This window comes from Callithrix jacchus, chromosome 17 (assembly GCF_049354715.1).
Source record: "Callithrix jacchus isolate 240 chromosome 17, calJac240_pri, whole genome shotgun sequence".
Classification (NCBI taxonomy): domain Eukaryota; kingdom Metazoa; phylum Chordata; class Mammalia; order Primates; family Cebidae; genus Callithrix; species Callithrix jacchus.
Window position 1 is genome coordinate 8,807,581 of NC_133518.1, and position 15,294 is coordinate 8,822,874.

The 15,294-nt window shown below is 38.8% G+C and overlaps 1 long non-coding RNA gene across 1 annotated transcript in view; it reads right to left on the minus strand.

Annotated features, from left to right (window-relative positions):
• Positions 1 to 11,626, minus strand: part of LOC118148899 (uncharacterized) — a 56,997-nt gene extending 45,371 nt beyond the window's left edge. The window contains exons 1-2 of the long non-coding RNA XR_004735962.3: positions 11,525 to 11,626; positions 7,543 to 7,659 (exon numbers count right to left, since the gene is read on the minus strand). This is a non-coding gene — a long non-coding RNA (uncharacterized LOC118148899). The remainder of the gene's footprint in view (positions 1 to 7,542; positions 7,660 to 11,524) is intronic.
• Between the last annotated feature and the right edge of the window lie 3,668 nt (positions 11,627 to 15,294).

Here is a 15,294-nt window from a genome sequence, read left to right on the forward strand (position 1 = left end):
GAAACCATGCTTTTTGCATGCAACTGTGCAACCCATAGATTGGAAGATACCATTTGTGAGCCCATGTCACCAGGGCCTAGGGTCCCCACCACGGAGCCACACAGATTCTCCACAGCCACTCAGCTAGAGCCTGCTTAAGTCTGCCAAGGTCCCAGGGGGAGGGGCAGCCATCACTACAGCTGTGGCTGTCTGCTGTGTAAGCCGTTTGACCTCCTTGGGAGACGGGCAACAGCCAACACTAAGACTGATAGCTGCCTACTACACTAAATTCCCAGAGTGGGGAAAGGGCAGCAGACATCTCTATAGCTCCAGGCCATGCTTTCCCCTGCTGGAGCCAGGGAGGCTGGATGGCTTGATCCCAAGAGGTATTTCCCAGAGCCCAACACACCAGCTGCTGCAGACTGCACCCAGAGCGCCTCTTCAGGCCTGACCCTGAGCCATTCCCTCCTCAATGGGCAGGGCCTCACTGCAGGAACTCCAACAACTCCAGCCAGGAGCTCTGGGAGAGAAGTCTGATCTCCCTGGGCCTGAGCCCCTAAGGGGAGATGTGGCTGTAGAGTCCACCGACTAGTAGACTTAGTCTTTCCTCCTGCTAATTCTGAGGAATCTGGGCAGCCTGGATGAGTGGGTTTCCCCAACAGCATGACACACTCCCTTTACAAAGGGACAGTGACACTGCTTCATTAAGTGAGTCCTGCACCCCATGCCACCCAACTCGGTGAGATCCTCCAGCAGGGGTTGTCAGACATCCTGTACAGGAGCATTTTTATTGGCATCAGGTAGGTGACTCCCCAGAGGAAGGACCAGGCATCCATCTTTTCTGTTCTATAGCCTCCTTGAGTGACACTGTAACCAGGGGAGCTACTCAGCTCCCTCCCGGTTCCGAAAAGCTTCTTAGCCTTGCTAACTCTGAAGGATGGGGAAAGGGGCCCTGGAGGTGCCGTCACTTTGCCATTTGAATAAATATCGTAGACCCAAAGTGTTTTACAGAAAAGTGATTTGTTAGAGAGAGAGAGAGAGAGAGAGAGAGAGAGAGAGAGAGAAACAGCTCCCATGCTGTTGTGGGAGGGGACCCAGAGAAGGAATCTTATAGGTGGGAGCAGTGGAGTTTTAACCCTTGAGTTATGCCCCTCCCATTCATGTTCTTGTCCAATGAGAGGAGTTCTTTCAAACTTCTTTTTGAGTGATTGATGATGGACGCTGATACTGGATTGGCTACTTGGTCCACAACTCTGAGTTACACTGCCAACTCCTCCCAGAGCTTTTAGCAGCCTTTTATTCGGACAAAGGAGTCCACCTGGCTTTCCATACCGAGCCTGTGGGCTGGGAAACCCAAAGAACTTTACATTTGAAACCCCTCTGGTTCCCGGGATGGAAGCGTGGAGACAGAAAACTCCTGCCTTTCAAAGGACGCCCCTGGTGAACCTGGGAAGAGAAGTCCCTCAACATCTCCAAGTGCAGGAACACACCAGATAAATAGGGCCTGAAGTAAACCCCCAGAAATCTGCAGCAGCCCTACGGCAGAGGGACCTGACCATTGAAAGAAAAGCAAACAAATAGAAAGCAGCAACAAGAGCATAATCAACAACAAAACAGTCCCCTTAAAATCCCCATTCGAGGGTCAGCAGTCTCAAAGATCAAAACTAGACAAACTCATGAATATGAAAAAGAATTCATGAAACAATGCTGAAAACCCAAAAAGCCAGAGTGCTTCTTCTCCTCCAAATTAGCACATCTTCCAGCAAGGGCACAGAACTGGACAGAGGATGAGATGGACAAATGGACAGAAATAGGCTGCAGAAGGTGGGTAATAACAAACTCTGCTGAGCTAAAAGAACATGATTTAATATAATACAAAGAAGCTAAGAACCTTGAAAAAAGGTTACAGGAGCTGCTAACTAGAATAACCAGTTTACAGAGGAACATAAATGACCTGATGGACCTGAAAAGCACAGCACAAGAACTTCGTGAACTATATACAAGTATCAATAGCTGAATCAATCAAGCAGAAGAAAGAATATCAGAATTTGAAGATCATCTTGCTGAAATAAAGCAGGCAAACAACATTAGAGAAAAAAGAATGAAAGGAATGAACAAAACTTCTGAGAAATATGGGACTAAAAAAGACCAACCTGTGGTTGGAGTACCTGAAAGAGACAGAGAGAATGGAAACAAGTTGGAAAACACACTTCAGAATATTATCTGGGAGAACTTTCCCTTCGTCAAAAGATTGGCCAACATTCAAATTCAGGAAATACTGAGAGCACCAACCACTAAGATACTCCACAGGAAGATCAACCTCAAGATAAATAATCCTCAGACTCTGCATTCTCCAACGTCAAAATGAAGGAAAATATGTTAAGGGAAGACAGAAAGAAAGGCCAGGTCACCAATAAAGGGAAGCTCATCATACTAACAGCAAATCTCTCAGCAGAAACCCTACAAGCCAGAAGAAAGTAGGGGCCAATATTCAACATTCTTAAAGAAAATAATTTTCAATCTAGAATTTCACATCCAGTGAAACTAAGCTTCATAAGTGAAGGAGAAATAAAATCTTTTTCAGACAATCAAAAGCTGAGGGATCTCATCTCCACCCAGGCCTGCCTTTTAGGAGCACTAAATATAGAAAGGAAAAACTGGTAACAGCCACTGCAAAATCACACCAAAATACAGAGATCAATGACACTATGAAGAAACTGCATCAACTAGTGTGAAAAATAACCAGCTAGCATCATAATGACAGGATCAAATTCACACATCACAATATGACAGGATCAAATTCACACATCACATTACATTTATGGTTACATAAATGTAAATAAGCTAAATGCCCCAATTTAAACACACAGAAAATTGGATAAAGAGTTAAGACCCTAGTGTGCTGTAGACTGGAAAGACACACATAAACTCAAAGTAAAGGGATAGAGAAAAATTCACCAAGGAAATGGAAAGAAAAAAAAAGCAGTGTGCAATCCCAGTATCTGACAAAACAGACTTTGAACCAACAAACATCAAAAAAAGCAAAGAAGGGCACTACATAATGGTAAACTGATCAACAAGAAGAGCTAACTATCCTAAATTTATATACACACAACACAGGAGCATCCAGATTCATTAAACAAGATCTTAGAAACCTACAAAGAGACTTAGACTCCCACACAATAACACTGAGAGACTTTAAGAACCCATTGTCTGTATTAGACAGACCGATGAGACTGAAAATTAACAAGGATATTCAGGACTTGAAGTTAGCTCTGGATCTAGTGGACTTCATAGACATCCACAGAACTCTCCACTCCAAATCAACAGAATATATACTCTTCTCAGCCCCACATGGCACATGTTCTAAAATTGACCACGTTATTGGAAGTAAAATACTCCTCATGAAATGCAAAAAAAAAATGGAAATCATAACAAGCAGTCTCTCAGACCACAGTGCAGTCAAATTAGTACTCAGGATTAAGCTCACTCAGAACCACACTACTGCATGGAAATTGAATAACCTGCTTTGGAATGACTTCTGGGTAAATAATGAAATTAAGGCAGAAATCGAGAAATTCTTTGAAACCAATGAGAACAAAGAGACAATGTACAAAAATCTCAGGGACACAGCTAAAGCAGTGTTAAGAGGGAAATTTACAGCACTAAATTCCTGCATTAGAAAGCTGGAAACATCTCAAATCCATACCCTAACATCACAATTAAAAGAACTAGAGAAGCAAGAGCAAACAAGTCCAAAGGATATCAGAATACAAGAAATAACTAAGAACAGAGCAGAACTGAAGGAGATGGACACATGAAAAACAACTTCAAAAATGTCAGTGATTCTAGGAGCTGTTCTTTTGAAAAAATTAACAAAATAGACCTTTGGAGACACTAATAAAGAAGAAAAAAGAGAAGATTCAAATAGACACAATTAAAAAATGATAAAGAAGACATCACCCCTGACCCCACAGAAATGCCATCATAGAATATTATAAACACCTCTACCAAATAAACTAGAAAATCTAAAAGAAATGAATGAAGTCATGGACACATACACTCTCCAAGACTAAACCAGGAAGAAGCCAAATCCCTGAATAGACCAATAACAAGTTCCGAAATTGAGGCAGTAACTAATAGCCAACCAACTGAAAAAAGCCCAGGGCCAGACAGATTCACAGCTGAATTCTACCAGAAGTACAAAGAAGAGCTGATACCATTCCCTCTGAAACTATTTCAAACAATTGAAAAGGAAGGATTCCTATCTAACTCATGAGGCCAACATCATCCTGATACCAATACCTGGCAGACACACACACACACACACACACACACACAACTTCAGGCTAATATCCCTGATGAACTTCAATGTTAAAATCCTCAATAAAGTACTAGCAAACCGAATCAAACAGCACCTCAAAAAGCTCATCCACCAAAATCAAGTTGGCTTCATCCCTGGTATGCATGGTTGGTTCAACATACACAAAACAATAAACACAAACTATCACATAAACAGAACCAATGGCAAAAACCACATGATTATCTCAATAGATGCAGAAAAGGCTTTAGGTAAAATTGAACATCCTTTATGTTAAAAACTCACAATAAAATATTGATAGAACATATTTCAAAATAATAAGAGCTATTTATCGGAAACCCACAGCTAATATCATACTGAATGGGCAAAAGCTGGAAGCATTCCCTTTGAAAACCAGCACAAAACAAGGATGCCCTCTTTCACTACTTCTATTCAACATAGTATTGGAAGTTCTGGCCAGGACAATCAGGCAAGAGAAATCAGTAAAGGTGTTTAAATAGGAAGAGAAGAGATCAAATTGTTTGTTTCCAGATAACATGATCCTATATTTAGCAAACCCCATACACCTCAGCCCAAAAACTCCTTAAGCCAATAAGCAACTTCAGCAAAGTCTCAGGATACAAAATCACTATTCAAAAATCACCAGCATTCTTATACACTAACAATAGACAAGCAGAGAGCCAAATCATGAATGAACTCTCATTCACAATTACTACAGAGAGAATAAAATACCTAAGAATACAGCTAACAAGGTAAGAATACAATTGCTACAAAGAGAATAAAATACCTAGGAATACAACTAACAATAGATGTAAAGGACATCTTCAAGGAGAATCACAGGCCACTGCTGAAGGAAATAAGAGAGGATATAAACAAATGGAGAAACATTCCATCCTCATGAATAGGAAGAATCAATATCATGTAAATGGCCATACTGCTCAAAGTAACTTACAGATTCAATGCTATTCCCATCAAACTATCATTGACATTCTTCAAATAATTAGAAAAAACTACTTTAAATTTCATATGAAACCAAAAGGCACTGTATAGCCAAGACAATCCTAAGCAAAAAGAACAAAGCTGGGGGCAAAATGCTACCTGACTTCAAACTATACTACAAGGCTACCGTAACCAAAACAGCATGTTACTCATACCTAAACAGGTACATAGACCAATGGAACAGAACAGAGACCTCGGAAATAACACCACACATCTACAACCATCTGATCTTTGACAAACCTGACAAAAACAAGCAATGAGGAAAGGATTTCCTGTGTGCTTGGAAATGCTGCTAGGAAAATTGGCTAGCCATATCCAGAAAACTAAAACTGGACTGCTTCCTTACACCTTATACAAAAATTAACTCAAGATAGATTAAAGGCTTAAATCTGAAACCAAAAGCCACACAAAACCAAATGAAACAAAACAAAACCCAATAAGAAAACCTAGGAAATACCATTCAGGGCATAGGCATGGGCTAAAATTTCATGACAAAAGTGCCAAAAGCAACTGCAACAAAACCTAAAATTGAAAAATGGGATCTAATTAAACCAAAAAGCTTCTGCACAGCAAGAGAAACTATTATCAGAGTGAATAGGCAACCTACAGAATGGGAGAAAATGTTGGCAAGATCTCCATCTAATATCCAGAATCTACAAGGAAGTTAAACAAATTTACAAAAAAAAAAAACCCCATCAAAAAGTGGGCAAAAAACATGAACAGACACTTCTCAAAAGAAGACATTTATGTGGCCTACAAACATGAAAAAAAGCTCAGCATCACTGATCATTAGAGACATGCAAACCAAAACCACAATGAGATACCATCTCATGCCAGTTAGATTGGTAATTATTAAAAAGTCAAGAAACAGCAGATGCTGTTGAGACTGTGGAAAAATAGGAATGTTTTTACACTGTTGGTGGGACTGTAACTTAGTTCAACCATTGTGGAAGACTGAAGATGATTCCTCAAGGATTTATAACGAGAAATACCATTTGACCTGGCAATTCCATTACTGGGTATATACCCAAAGGATTATAAATCATTCTACTATAAAGACACGTATGCTTATTGCGGCACTGCTCACAATAGCAAAGACATGGGACCAACCCAAATGCCCATCAATGATAGATTGAATAAAGAAAATGTGGTATATATACACCATGGAATACTATGTAGCCATAAAGAGCAATGAGACTATGTCCTTTGCAAGGACGTAGATGAAGCTGAAGGCCATCATTGTCAGCAAACTAACGCAGGAACAGAAAAACAAACATTGCATGTTCTCACTCATAAGTGGGAGTTGAAGAATGAGAACACATGGACACGGGGAGAGGAACAACACACACTAAGGCCTGTTGCAGGGTGGAGGAAAGGGGAGGGAGAACTTCAGGACGAATAGCTAATGCATGTGGGGCTTAAAGCCTAGATGATGGGTAGACAGGTGCAGCAAACCACTGGGGCATACATATACTTATGTAACAAACCTGCACATGTCTCCTGGAACTTATAACATTAAAATTAAAATTGTGATCTAGTGTGAAAGAATTGTTGTGATTTCAAGTGGATGGTTTTTAAGGCAGGAGATAGTTTACTGTTTTCCTTAGGCTAGGAGCTAAAAATGAAACTAGGGACTGATTTATAAAGATATAGAAGTCTAGCCTAGGAAGTGCATCTTTTAATGCCTATAACCAAAGAATAGCATTTTCTCTACATCATCACCATGACCTTAACTGAGCATGGCCATTCATTGGTTGCCTCTAATTTCCACAATCTGGATGCAAGAAATAACAAAGTGTGTTTGGTCTTCAGCATCAGCAGGATGCTGATTAGGACCTATTTTGAAAACTAAATGAAACAATAAATGAGTGTGAAACTGCTTTGTAAACTGTCAAGTGTTATCCATATAAACATTGCTATTGTCATAAGCCAAACAAAATAAATACTAAATTTGGAAGAGAGCAAAATTCCACATTTTCTCTAATAGAAAATGGGTCTTTGAAAACAGACTTCTGCTATTATGTTCATTTTTATAATTTCCCTCTCCTGAAAACCATGTCTTCTGATCCCTCTCCAACTAGTGTTCAAAGTTCAAATGATGGTTGTTGAGTGACAGCTTGAATTAATTCTGGCAAATATGAAGGATGATGCATTGAACAACCCTCCTCAGCACAACTTGTGCTCCGTGGTACTTCCCCACCCTATTGTGATGAATTTGAACAGCATCATCAAACTACTCTTACCTGGAAACCACATGACAGATGATTCAACTGGATGGACACCTGGCCAGGCCTCAAGTTATTTTGTACAAATTGACCAATGGACTTGGCCTTTGTTCTTTCTTCTCATTTCTTGGGCACCTTAAAATTGCAAATAAGAACACCTAAGTACATAAATAGAAACAGAATATTCTAAATAAGATTGAATTCAATTCTAAACTCTCTTCTTGGCCTGGCATTGTGTTTTGGTAATAAAGCTGCGTGTAAGATAGGCAATTGTCCCCTAGAAATTTGTGCAGAAGTCAGAGAGAATAATTTCCATAAAGCATGATGGGGACAGCATGGGGAAAAATGCTTAATATTGACTTTGGTGGGAGTATAGTTCTGGAAGAGTCTACTTGGGGAAGATGGCATTTATCATGATCCTGAAAGGATAGGTCAAATGTGAGAGGCAAAGAGGACAGTTATTTACTGCTAAAGAATGTTCACCCCCTAGTCTCTTCTTTTCCACGTGGGAACAGAAGGGATTCAACACAATGAGTCTTAGAATTTGCTGAATTCCAGAAGAGGCATGTTATATTGATACAAGATATTAAAGTATTAATATCTTTATTAATAGATCCTACTAACAAATTTTAGGTTTCTTTTGCTCAATTATATTTTGAAGCACAGCAAACATGCTGTGGTAAAAGCATGAGATTTAGCATCAGACAAGATTAGGGTTCAAATCCTGGCTCTGCTACTGAGCTGGTTATTTAATCTTTGTAAACCTCAGTTTCTGTTTCATTAATATAAGAATTACAGTGCTATTTAACTCATCAGAATTTTGTTAGGATTAAATGGTGCAAAGCATGAAAGGGGCTTAACCTAATGCTTTGCTCCCGGAAAGCACTAAATAAACATAAGCTGTCACCATTACAAGGAATTTCACCATCACTGAACTCTCCGTTGTGCAAAAAAACACAAATTATCCAAATTAAGGTAAATTTTTCATTTTAAAATATGAATTGAAAGGTGGTTTCAATGTATCTGACTCCTCCACGAATGGAATCATGCTGTGTGCTAAGTTGTAGATACCGCGCCTCCCTCGCTGTCACAGAGAAAGCCCAGTGTGGCTGCTTCTCTTGTGTTCATTCCCAGCGGCAGTGTTGTAGATAGGGCTGACTTATTGGGTCTCACATAGCATGGGCCATCTGGGATTATTGACGAAGTCATCAGGCTTGGGACGGTCACTGTTTAGGCTTGGACAATCAGCATAAGCTTGGACTCTGCACAAGACATGTGGCTCATTATGCAGCTAGGCTATTAACTATCAACTTTCATTTAGAAATATAAATCTTCTCTCTTGGCTGCCCCGCTGATCTGGTTATAATGTGCTGTGTGTAATGGAAAAGTACAAAGGCAAAAGATGGAAATTTAGACTTACTGTAAGAGCAGTTGATGACAATTCTGATTTCTGCATACAAATGGATTCCTTTTGCCAAGTACACGTGTTCCAATTTATCCCATGGCCCCAATTTAAAATATCATGTTTAATTATGTATATAACGCTCCTCCTATTACTCATGTGATTTGTTTTCTTGCCCAGAAACTTATTCTTGTTTGGGGTTTCTCTTATCTTTTTACTTGGTACTCTAATTTATTTTCCTTTTTCTTTTATTTATGCCTTTCCCATTTTAAACGTGTTGTTGGCGGGAGGGCAGCAGAGAGAACAGAAAGAACATTTTAAAGGATATTACACTAACATTTCAGTTGAGCATTAATGAGAAATCATGACGCTGATCCACCACAGGGCACACACCCACACAAATCATTGCCAAAACAAAACAAAATAAAAACGATGTGCCATGGATTGTACCAAGCATCGAGGAAGAAAAGATAAACATAATATGCTTCCTATCTTGAGAGAATGGTTCTCAGTGACTGGGGCTTGTGCTTTCCAGCCCTTTCCTATAAAAGCATTCAGGGGTTTTGCCTACCACGTTGATTTTAACGGAAGCTTCCCACTACTTTTTTCCATGGTCAAGGCTTGCTGAGGACTAATGCCACATGTATTAACCATTTACTGTTGACGCTCTCCTAGAAAACTAACAATTAAATGAGGTGAATAACATCAGATTTAAATAAAGGCAAGCAATTTTCCTTACTGTATAAAAGTACACCATCCCATGAGTTTAATAGCATTTATATACTCCAACAGAGCTGCATGACCTCACAGTGCAACTTCTTTTTTTTTTTTTCTTTATTGCATTTTAGGTTTGGGGGTACATGTGAAGAACATGCAAGATTGTTGCACAGATACATACATGGCAATGTGGTTTGCTGCCTTCCTCCCCATCACCTGTATCTGGCATTTCTCCCCCTGCTATCTCTCCCCAACTCCCCACCCCCCGCTGTCCCTCCCGTAGTTCCCCCCCACAGACCCTAGTGTGTGATGCTCCCCTCCCTGTGTCCATGTGTTCTCATTGTTCCAACACCCGCCTATGAGTGAGAACATGCGGTGTTTGATTTTCTGTTCTTGTGTCAGTTTGCTGAGAATGCAGCTTCTTTTGTAATTGCTTTCTTTCAGTTTCAATTTATTTATAAACCATGAGCCCTTCTATAGCCTCGGCTACTTACACTGGTCTCTTTTTAGTTTGACTTCTCTTTCTTCTCTTCCAAACTGTTTTAGCGCCCTCATCTGTAGATCCCATTCCTCAGATTAACCACGCTTCATTCTAGAATGGCTCAGTCTTAAAGAACTCACTGTAACACACTGACCCCTATCTATGAACATGCCAGAGCCATGTCACCTCTTGTTTGAAAAGCGAAGTATTCCTATTGCCCAGAGGCCCCATAGACACCATATTTCCAAACAATCCTCTCTTTCCAAATTCACAGAACTCTTAGTCTGATTTTGGAAGACTGCCAAGAACTGTGGGAGAAACTCTATGTACTTTTTCCAAAGCTACTTTCTATATACAGTTAGCAAAGTGTCCTAAATTTCTCTATAAGTCTCAGTCTCACTGCTCTCTCTTTTTTAATATTACCCATTTTTACCATACTGCTATTTTTAAATTCACCTAGTAGACCACTCTAAGAATGTTCTAAACAAACCCAATCTAATTAAAAACCCAATTTTTAAACCGTCTTATTCGGGCTTTCTTAGATCTACACTTTGCCCACATGTTTGGGGGGGTTTTTGTTTTGTTTTGTTAAGAAGTTACTTTATCTTCTGCAGAGACCCAACCGACGTTTGTATTTGCAATTGTTGTGCCTATGGAAACGTCTCATCTCTACAATTTGAATGAAGCCATGTCAGCAATGACCTACTGGGGTCTATTAGGTTACTCTGATCTCCAGGGAGCAAGGGCATCTGAGAGGCCATGAAATAACTCACTTAAGCTCCCCACTCTTACTGTAAACATCAGTGGCAACAAAAAGTGTTGTTTGGAGTGAACTACAATATGATACTTTGTGAGAGAGAGAGGCTACATTCACATAGCGTCTTAAAATCTGAAGGCTGCTGTGATTGTTCTGTGTGATTAGCTGTGGACAAGAAAAGACATATACCTTGGAAAAGAGAAAGACAAAGCACTGCCTCTCTGTTTAGCCAAAGTAAAAATTGCTTCTTTAAAGCTGATCCAAAACTTGTAACAAAGATGCACCTAAAGATATGTCAGCCTCATTACTTACCCTGACCCTTGTGTGAGTTTTACCAATCACGGTATAAGGATTAGGTAAACCAGCTGCAGTCCCTTGGATGTACTGCTGGTAATCTTACTTCTTATAACAGTCTCTTTATAGAAAAGATCATCAAAACATCATGGGAACTAGGATGATGCATAAGAGAACTTTTACTGGCTTTCCCTTAACAACTAATTATGGAAAACATCCCTTTTTGAGGCTTATCGGCTCCTTTTTATGTCTGTTCCCAAATAGTCCATCTGCTCCCTATGAGCCACAGCTTTCTTGAATCAGCCCTATGGTACTTCCTATATATTTTCCTTTTTTGCTGCCATATTACCTTTAAAATACCTTCCAGAAACACCCTCAGAATCTTTTGAATCAAATTGGCTTGTGAAGAAGGGACCTTGGAAGAATCTTCACTTCCTTCTGATAGGCAGCTAGGTAGGGGGAGAGAGAGAGAGAGAGAGAGAGAGAGAAATAAATATCGACAGACACTCAAAAGTTATTCTTATTTTCATAATTTCTACTGATTAAATCTAGCTCTGTTAGCTAAGAAACCCCAACAGTGGCTGTAATGCTGAAAGGCAAATAAAAGTTGAAAGAAATCTTTTTTTAAAAAAAAAAAAACACAAAAAATAATGCCCCTCATGTGGTCAGTTCAAGGTTTGCCATAAATATTGACAATAACAATAATAAACAAAGTCAAATTCTCAATATCTACCCCCAGCATGGTTCAATGTCAAATGTGCTCATTTACCAACCTCTCTTATCTGATGGACTCTCTCATTGCACATAAAAACCTTTTATGTAGTATTAAATATACAGAGGATTATGTAATTCTTCCATTTGATGTGTGCTACCAACCCTCTTACTATGCTATTTCCTTCTTCAAGTAACAGCTACTCCTAATTACATTTGGTGTTTTTGAAGGAGGCTTTGTGTAACGTGATGGTTATTCAGCATCTGTTTCTTGCTTGTTTTTCTCAAGCAAGATGGGGAGGATGATCTGCTATCTCTAAAATTGTCTATTGTACTCCTATTAATGTGTTTTCTGCTTTGTGCATTAATTTCTGAAAGACTTTCAATGTGTTTTACCTGACACCTTAATTCTAGTACAAAATGTTACAGGAAAATTCTATGGCTGTGAAGTAACCATTTACTGCCGAACATTTACAAAATAATATATACAGTTAGGTAAGACATATCTTGAAATTATCTTCAAAGCATTGCAATGTATCTGGTTTTTTAACACTCCCCTCCCCTACATACTTACAAGAGAAGTTACAAATATAATAAATATTAGTTATCTTGGCCGTGATCGTTGATTAAAGAGGGACTAATCAATTGGTGTGCCTATGGAGACCTCTAATCTCTACAATTTGAGAGGTAAGAGGTCCCCAAATGAAGACCGCTCATCTTCAGCCTTCAGCCTGAAGAAATTCTCTCCCCTTCATTAACAAGTACTGCAATGCATTTTCTGCAGTCTCAGCTAGTATCACATATTCTTTCCCAGAGGAACTTTACAACATCAGAGAAAATGTTAAAAACATCAGAATGAGATGAGTAAGTATTCTAAGAAACTGGCTTTGTGCATATTTCCTGAGCTCTCTACCAACCAAATATACCTGCACAGTGACCATCAACTCGCATTATGATTAAAGAAATAAGGAAGAACAAGATCCTATGTTAATTGAATGATGTAATAACATTTTTCATAAACTACAGTCCACAAATCACTTGCATTTAAAAAAATCTTAAGTGTTTATAGAAAATTCAGATTCTTGGACATAGTCATAAATCTATGGAATACTAATTTCTGTGGGTAGTCCCCTGAAATCTGCAATTTTGGTAGGTTTCTCAGGTAAGTCATAAGCATAACTAAAGTTTATTTATTTATTTATTTATTTATTTATTTATTTATTATTTTTTTGAGACAGAGTTTCTCTGTGTCACCTAGACTGGAGTGTAATAGTGCTATCTTGGCTCACTGAAACCTCCATCTCCAAGGTTCAAGCAGTGCTCCCGTTTCAGCCTACCAAATAGCTGGGACTGCAGGTGAATGACACCATGCCCAGCTGATTTTTGCATTTTTAGTAGACGGGATTTCACCATATTGGTTAGGCTGGTCTTGAACTCCTGACCTCAGGTGATCTACCTGCCTTGACCTCCAAAGTGCTGGGATTACAAAAGTGAGCTACCACACCCAGCTCATAACTAAAGTTTAGAATCACTCTATGGATGTGTCCAACGTACATTAGATTTACTTATGAAGGCTGGGCTTAGTAGTTAGTTAATAGTGTTAATAGGTATGAATAGATAATAACATTTGCAAATAGTGTTAATTAAAAGATTATTGGATGCAGTTAGAGTAAGAAAAGTTATTATGCAAAGTGCTTCTCAAACTTTACAATGCATACAAATCAGCTGGGAACCTTATTAAAATGAAGATCCTGAATCAGTAGTTCTTAGGTGTGACTTGAGAGTCTGCATTTCTAATAAGTTCCCAGGGAATGCTGGAGCTGCTGGTCTGCGAATCAAAGTCTCAATAGCAAGGATTAAGGTTTAAAAGACATACTCTCAAGAGCTCCTAGGGATCACAATAGTCTCCCTTTATCCAATATTTCACCTTCCGAGGCTTTAGTTACCCATGGTCAACCTAGGTCCGAAAATAGGTGAGTTAATAAGATATTTTAAGAGAGAGAGAGAGAGAGAGAGAGAGAAAGAGAGAGAGAGAGAGAGACCACATTCACATAAATTTTATTACAGTATGTTCTAATTTTCTATTTTATTATTAGTTATTGTTGTTAATCTCTTATTGTGCCTAATTTGTAAATTAGACATTACAATAGGCATGTATAGAACAAAACACAGGATATGTAAGTTTTGGTACTATCCACAGTTTCAGGAGTATCCTGTGGGTCTTAGAATGTATCCCCCATGGATAAGGGGGGACTACCATTATTAGTAATTTTGTAATTAGTCATTTTACTGAGCAGACCCCAACATTTCTAGCAAAGATCAAATCAGTTATTGTTCAATTCTAGACCCAGGAAATATGAATACCCGAGGAATTTTTTTTCCTTAACCTATGGAGCCTACATTCTGTTTTTACCTGACGTGATCTAGGTTCTGTGAGCTCTAATTAATACAAGCTGTTTTTCCTTCCAGAGGGAAAACGAACCAGTTTGAAGAATGTCTATATTAAGTTGCCACATCTTATGGAAATAAATATGAACTAGTGTGTGAATTAATCCATGAATAATATGATTTCAAGAAGACAGAAGGTAATTGACATCAAGAAATTGATGAGTTGACCACTATGATCTAGAGTAACTACTGTGGAATTAAACTTACATGAGTGTCATTATGCTAAGGAACACACAGGAATTTGAAATTTAATCTCCAAACAGCCTTATGAATAAACTCTATTTTCTTATGTTTTACCGTTTATGAAATATGATTCAGAGGTGTTTTCTCAAGATCCCACAGCTGGTAGTAGCAAAAACAGAACCTCCATTTCTCTGACTCCCAAGTCTCTACTTATTATATCAAACTGCCTTTCCCTCAAAAGAAGAAAATAGACAGTATTATCAGAAGTTTCTTTTTTAGAAAGCATAAATTCTCTGTGAAGATTAATATTGCCCCCAGAGGTAAAAAAATGATTCTTAGTAGAGATAGGAAGGAGTGGTGAAATAAATAAAACATTTATTACAATGGTTAGCTGACTACAGTGCATAAACAAAGAGATACGTAACATATCTGTGGTATTAAAATTTCATAGGGACGAAGGGAAGTGATTAGGGAATCAAAAGTGAAAAAAGCCTTCTAGGGGGTTGAGTGGGCAGGAAGTTGAGCATGATAATGAAAGAAAGATGGAGAAACACATCATCTTGAAAGAAACACTGACTTCTTTCCGCATTCCCACAGTAACAGTGATGACCCACAGATTCTAGCATATGGGAGTTATCCATCACCAAGCAAGGAAAAAGCAACTCACAGGGTGGTAGACGACTCCATATTGAGGCGACTGTGTTAACCATTCATATAGCTGACAAGGCTAATGTGGAATTCTGCTGCTTTCAACAAACTACTTATTCACAGAAGAAA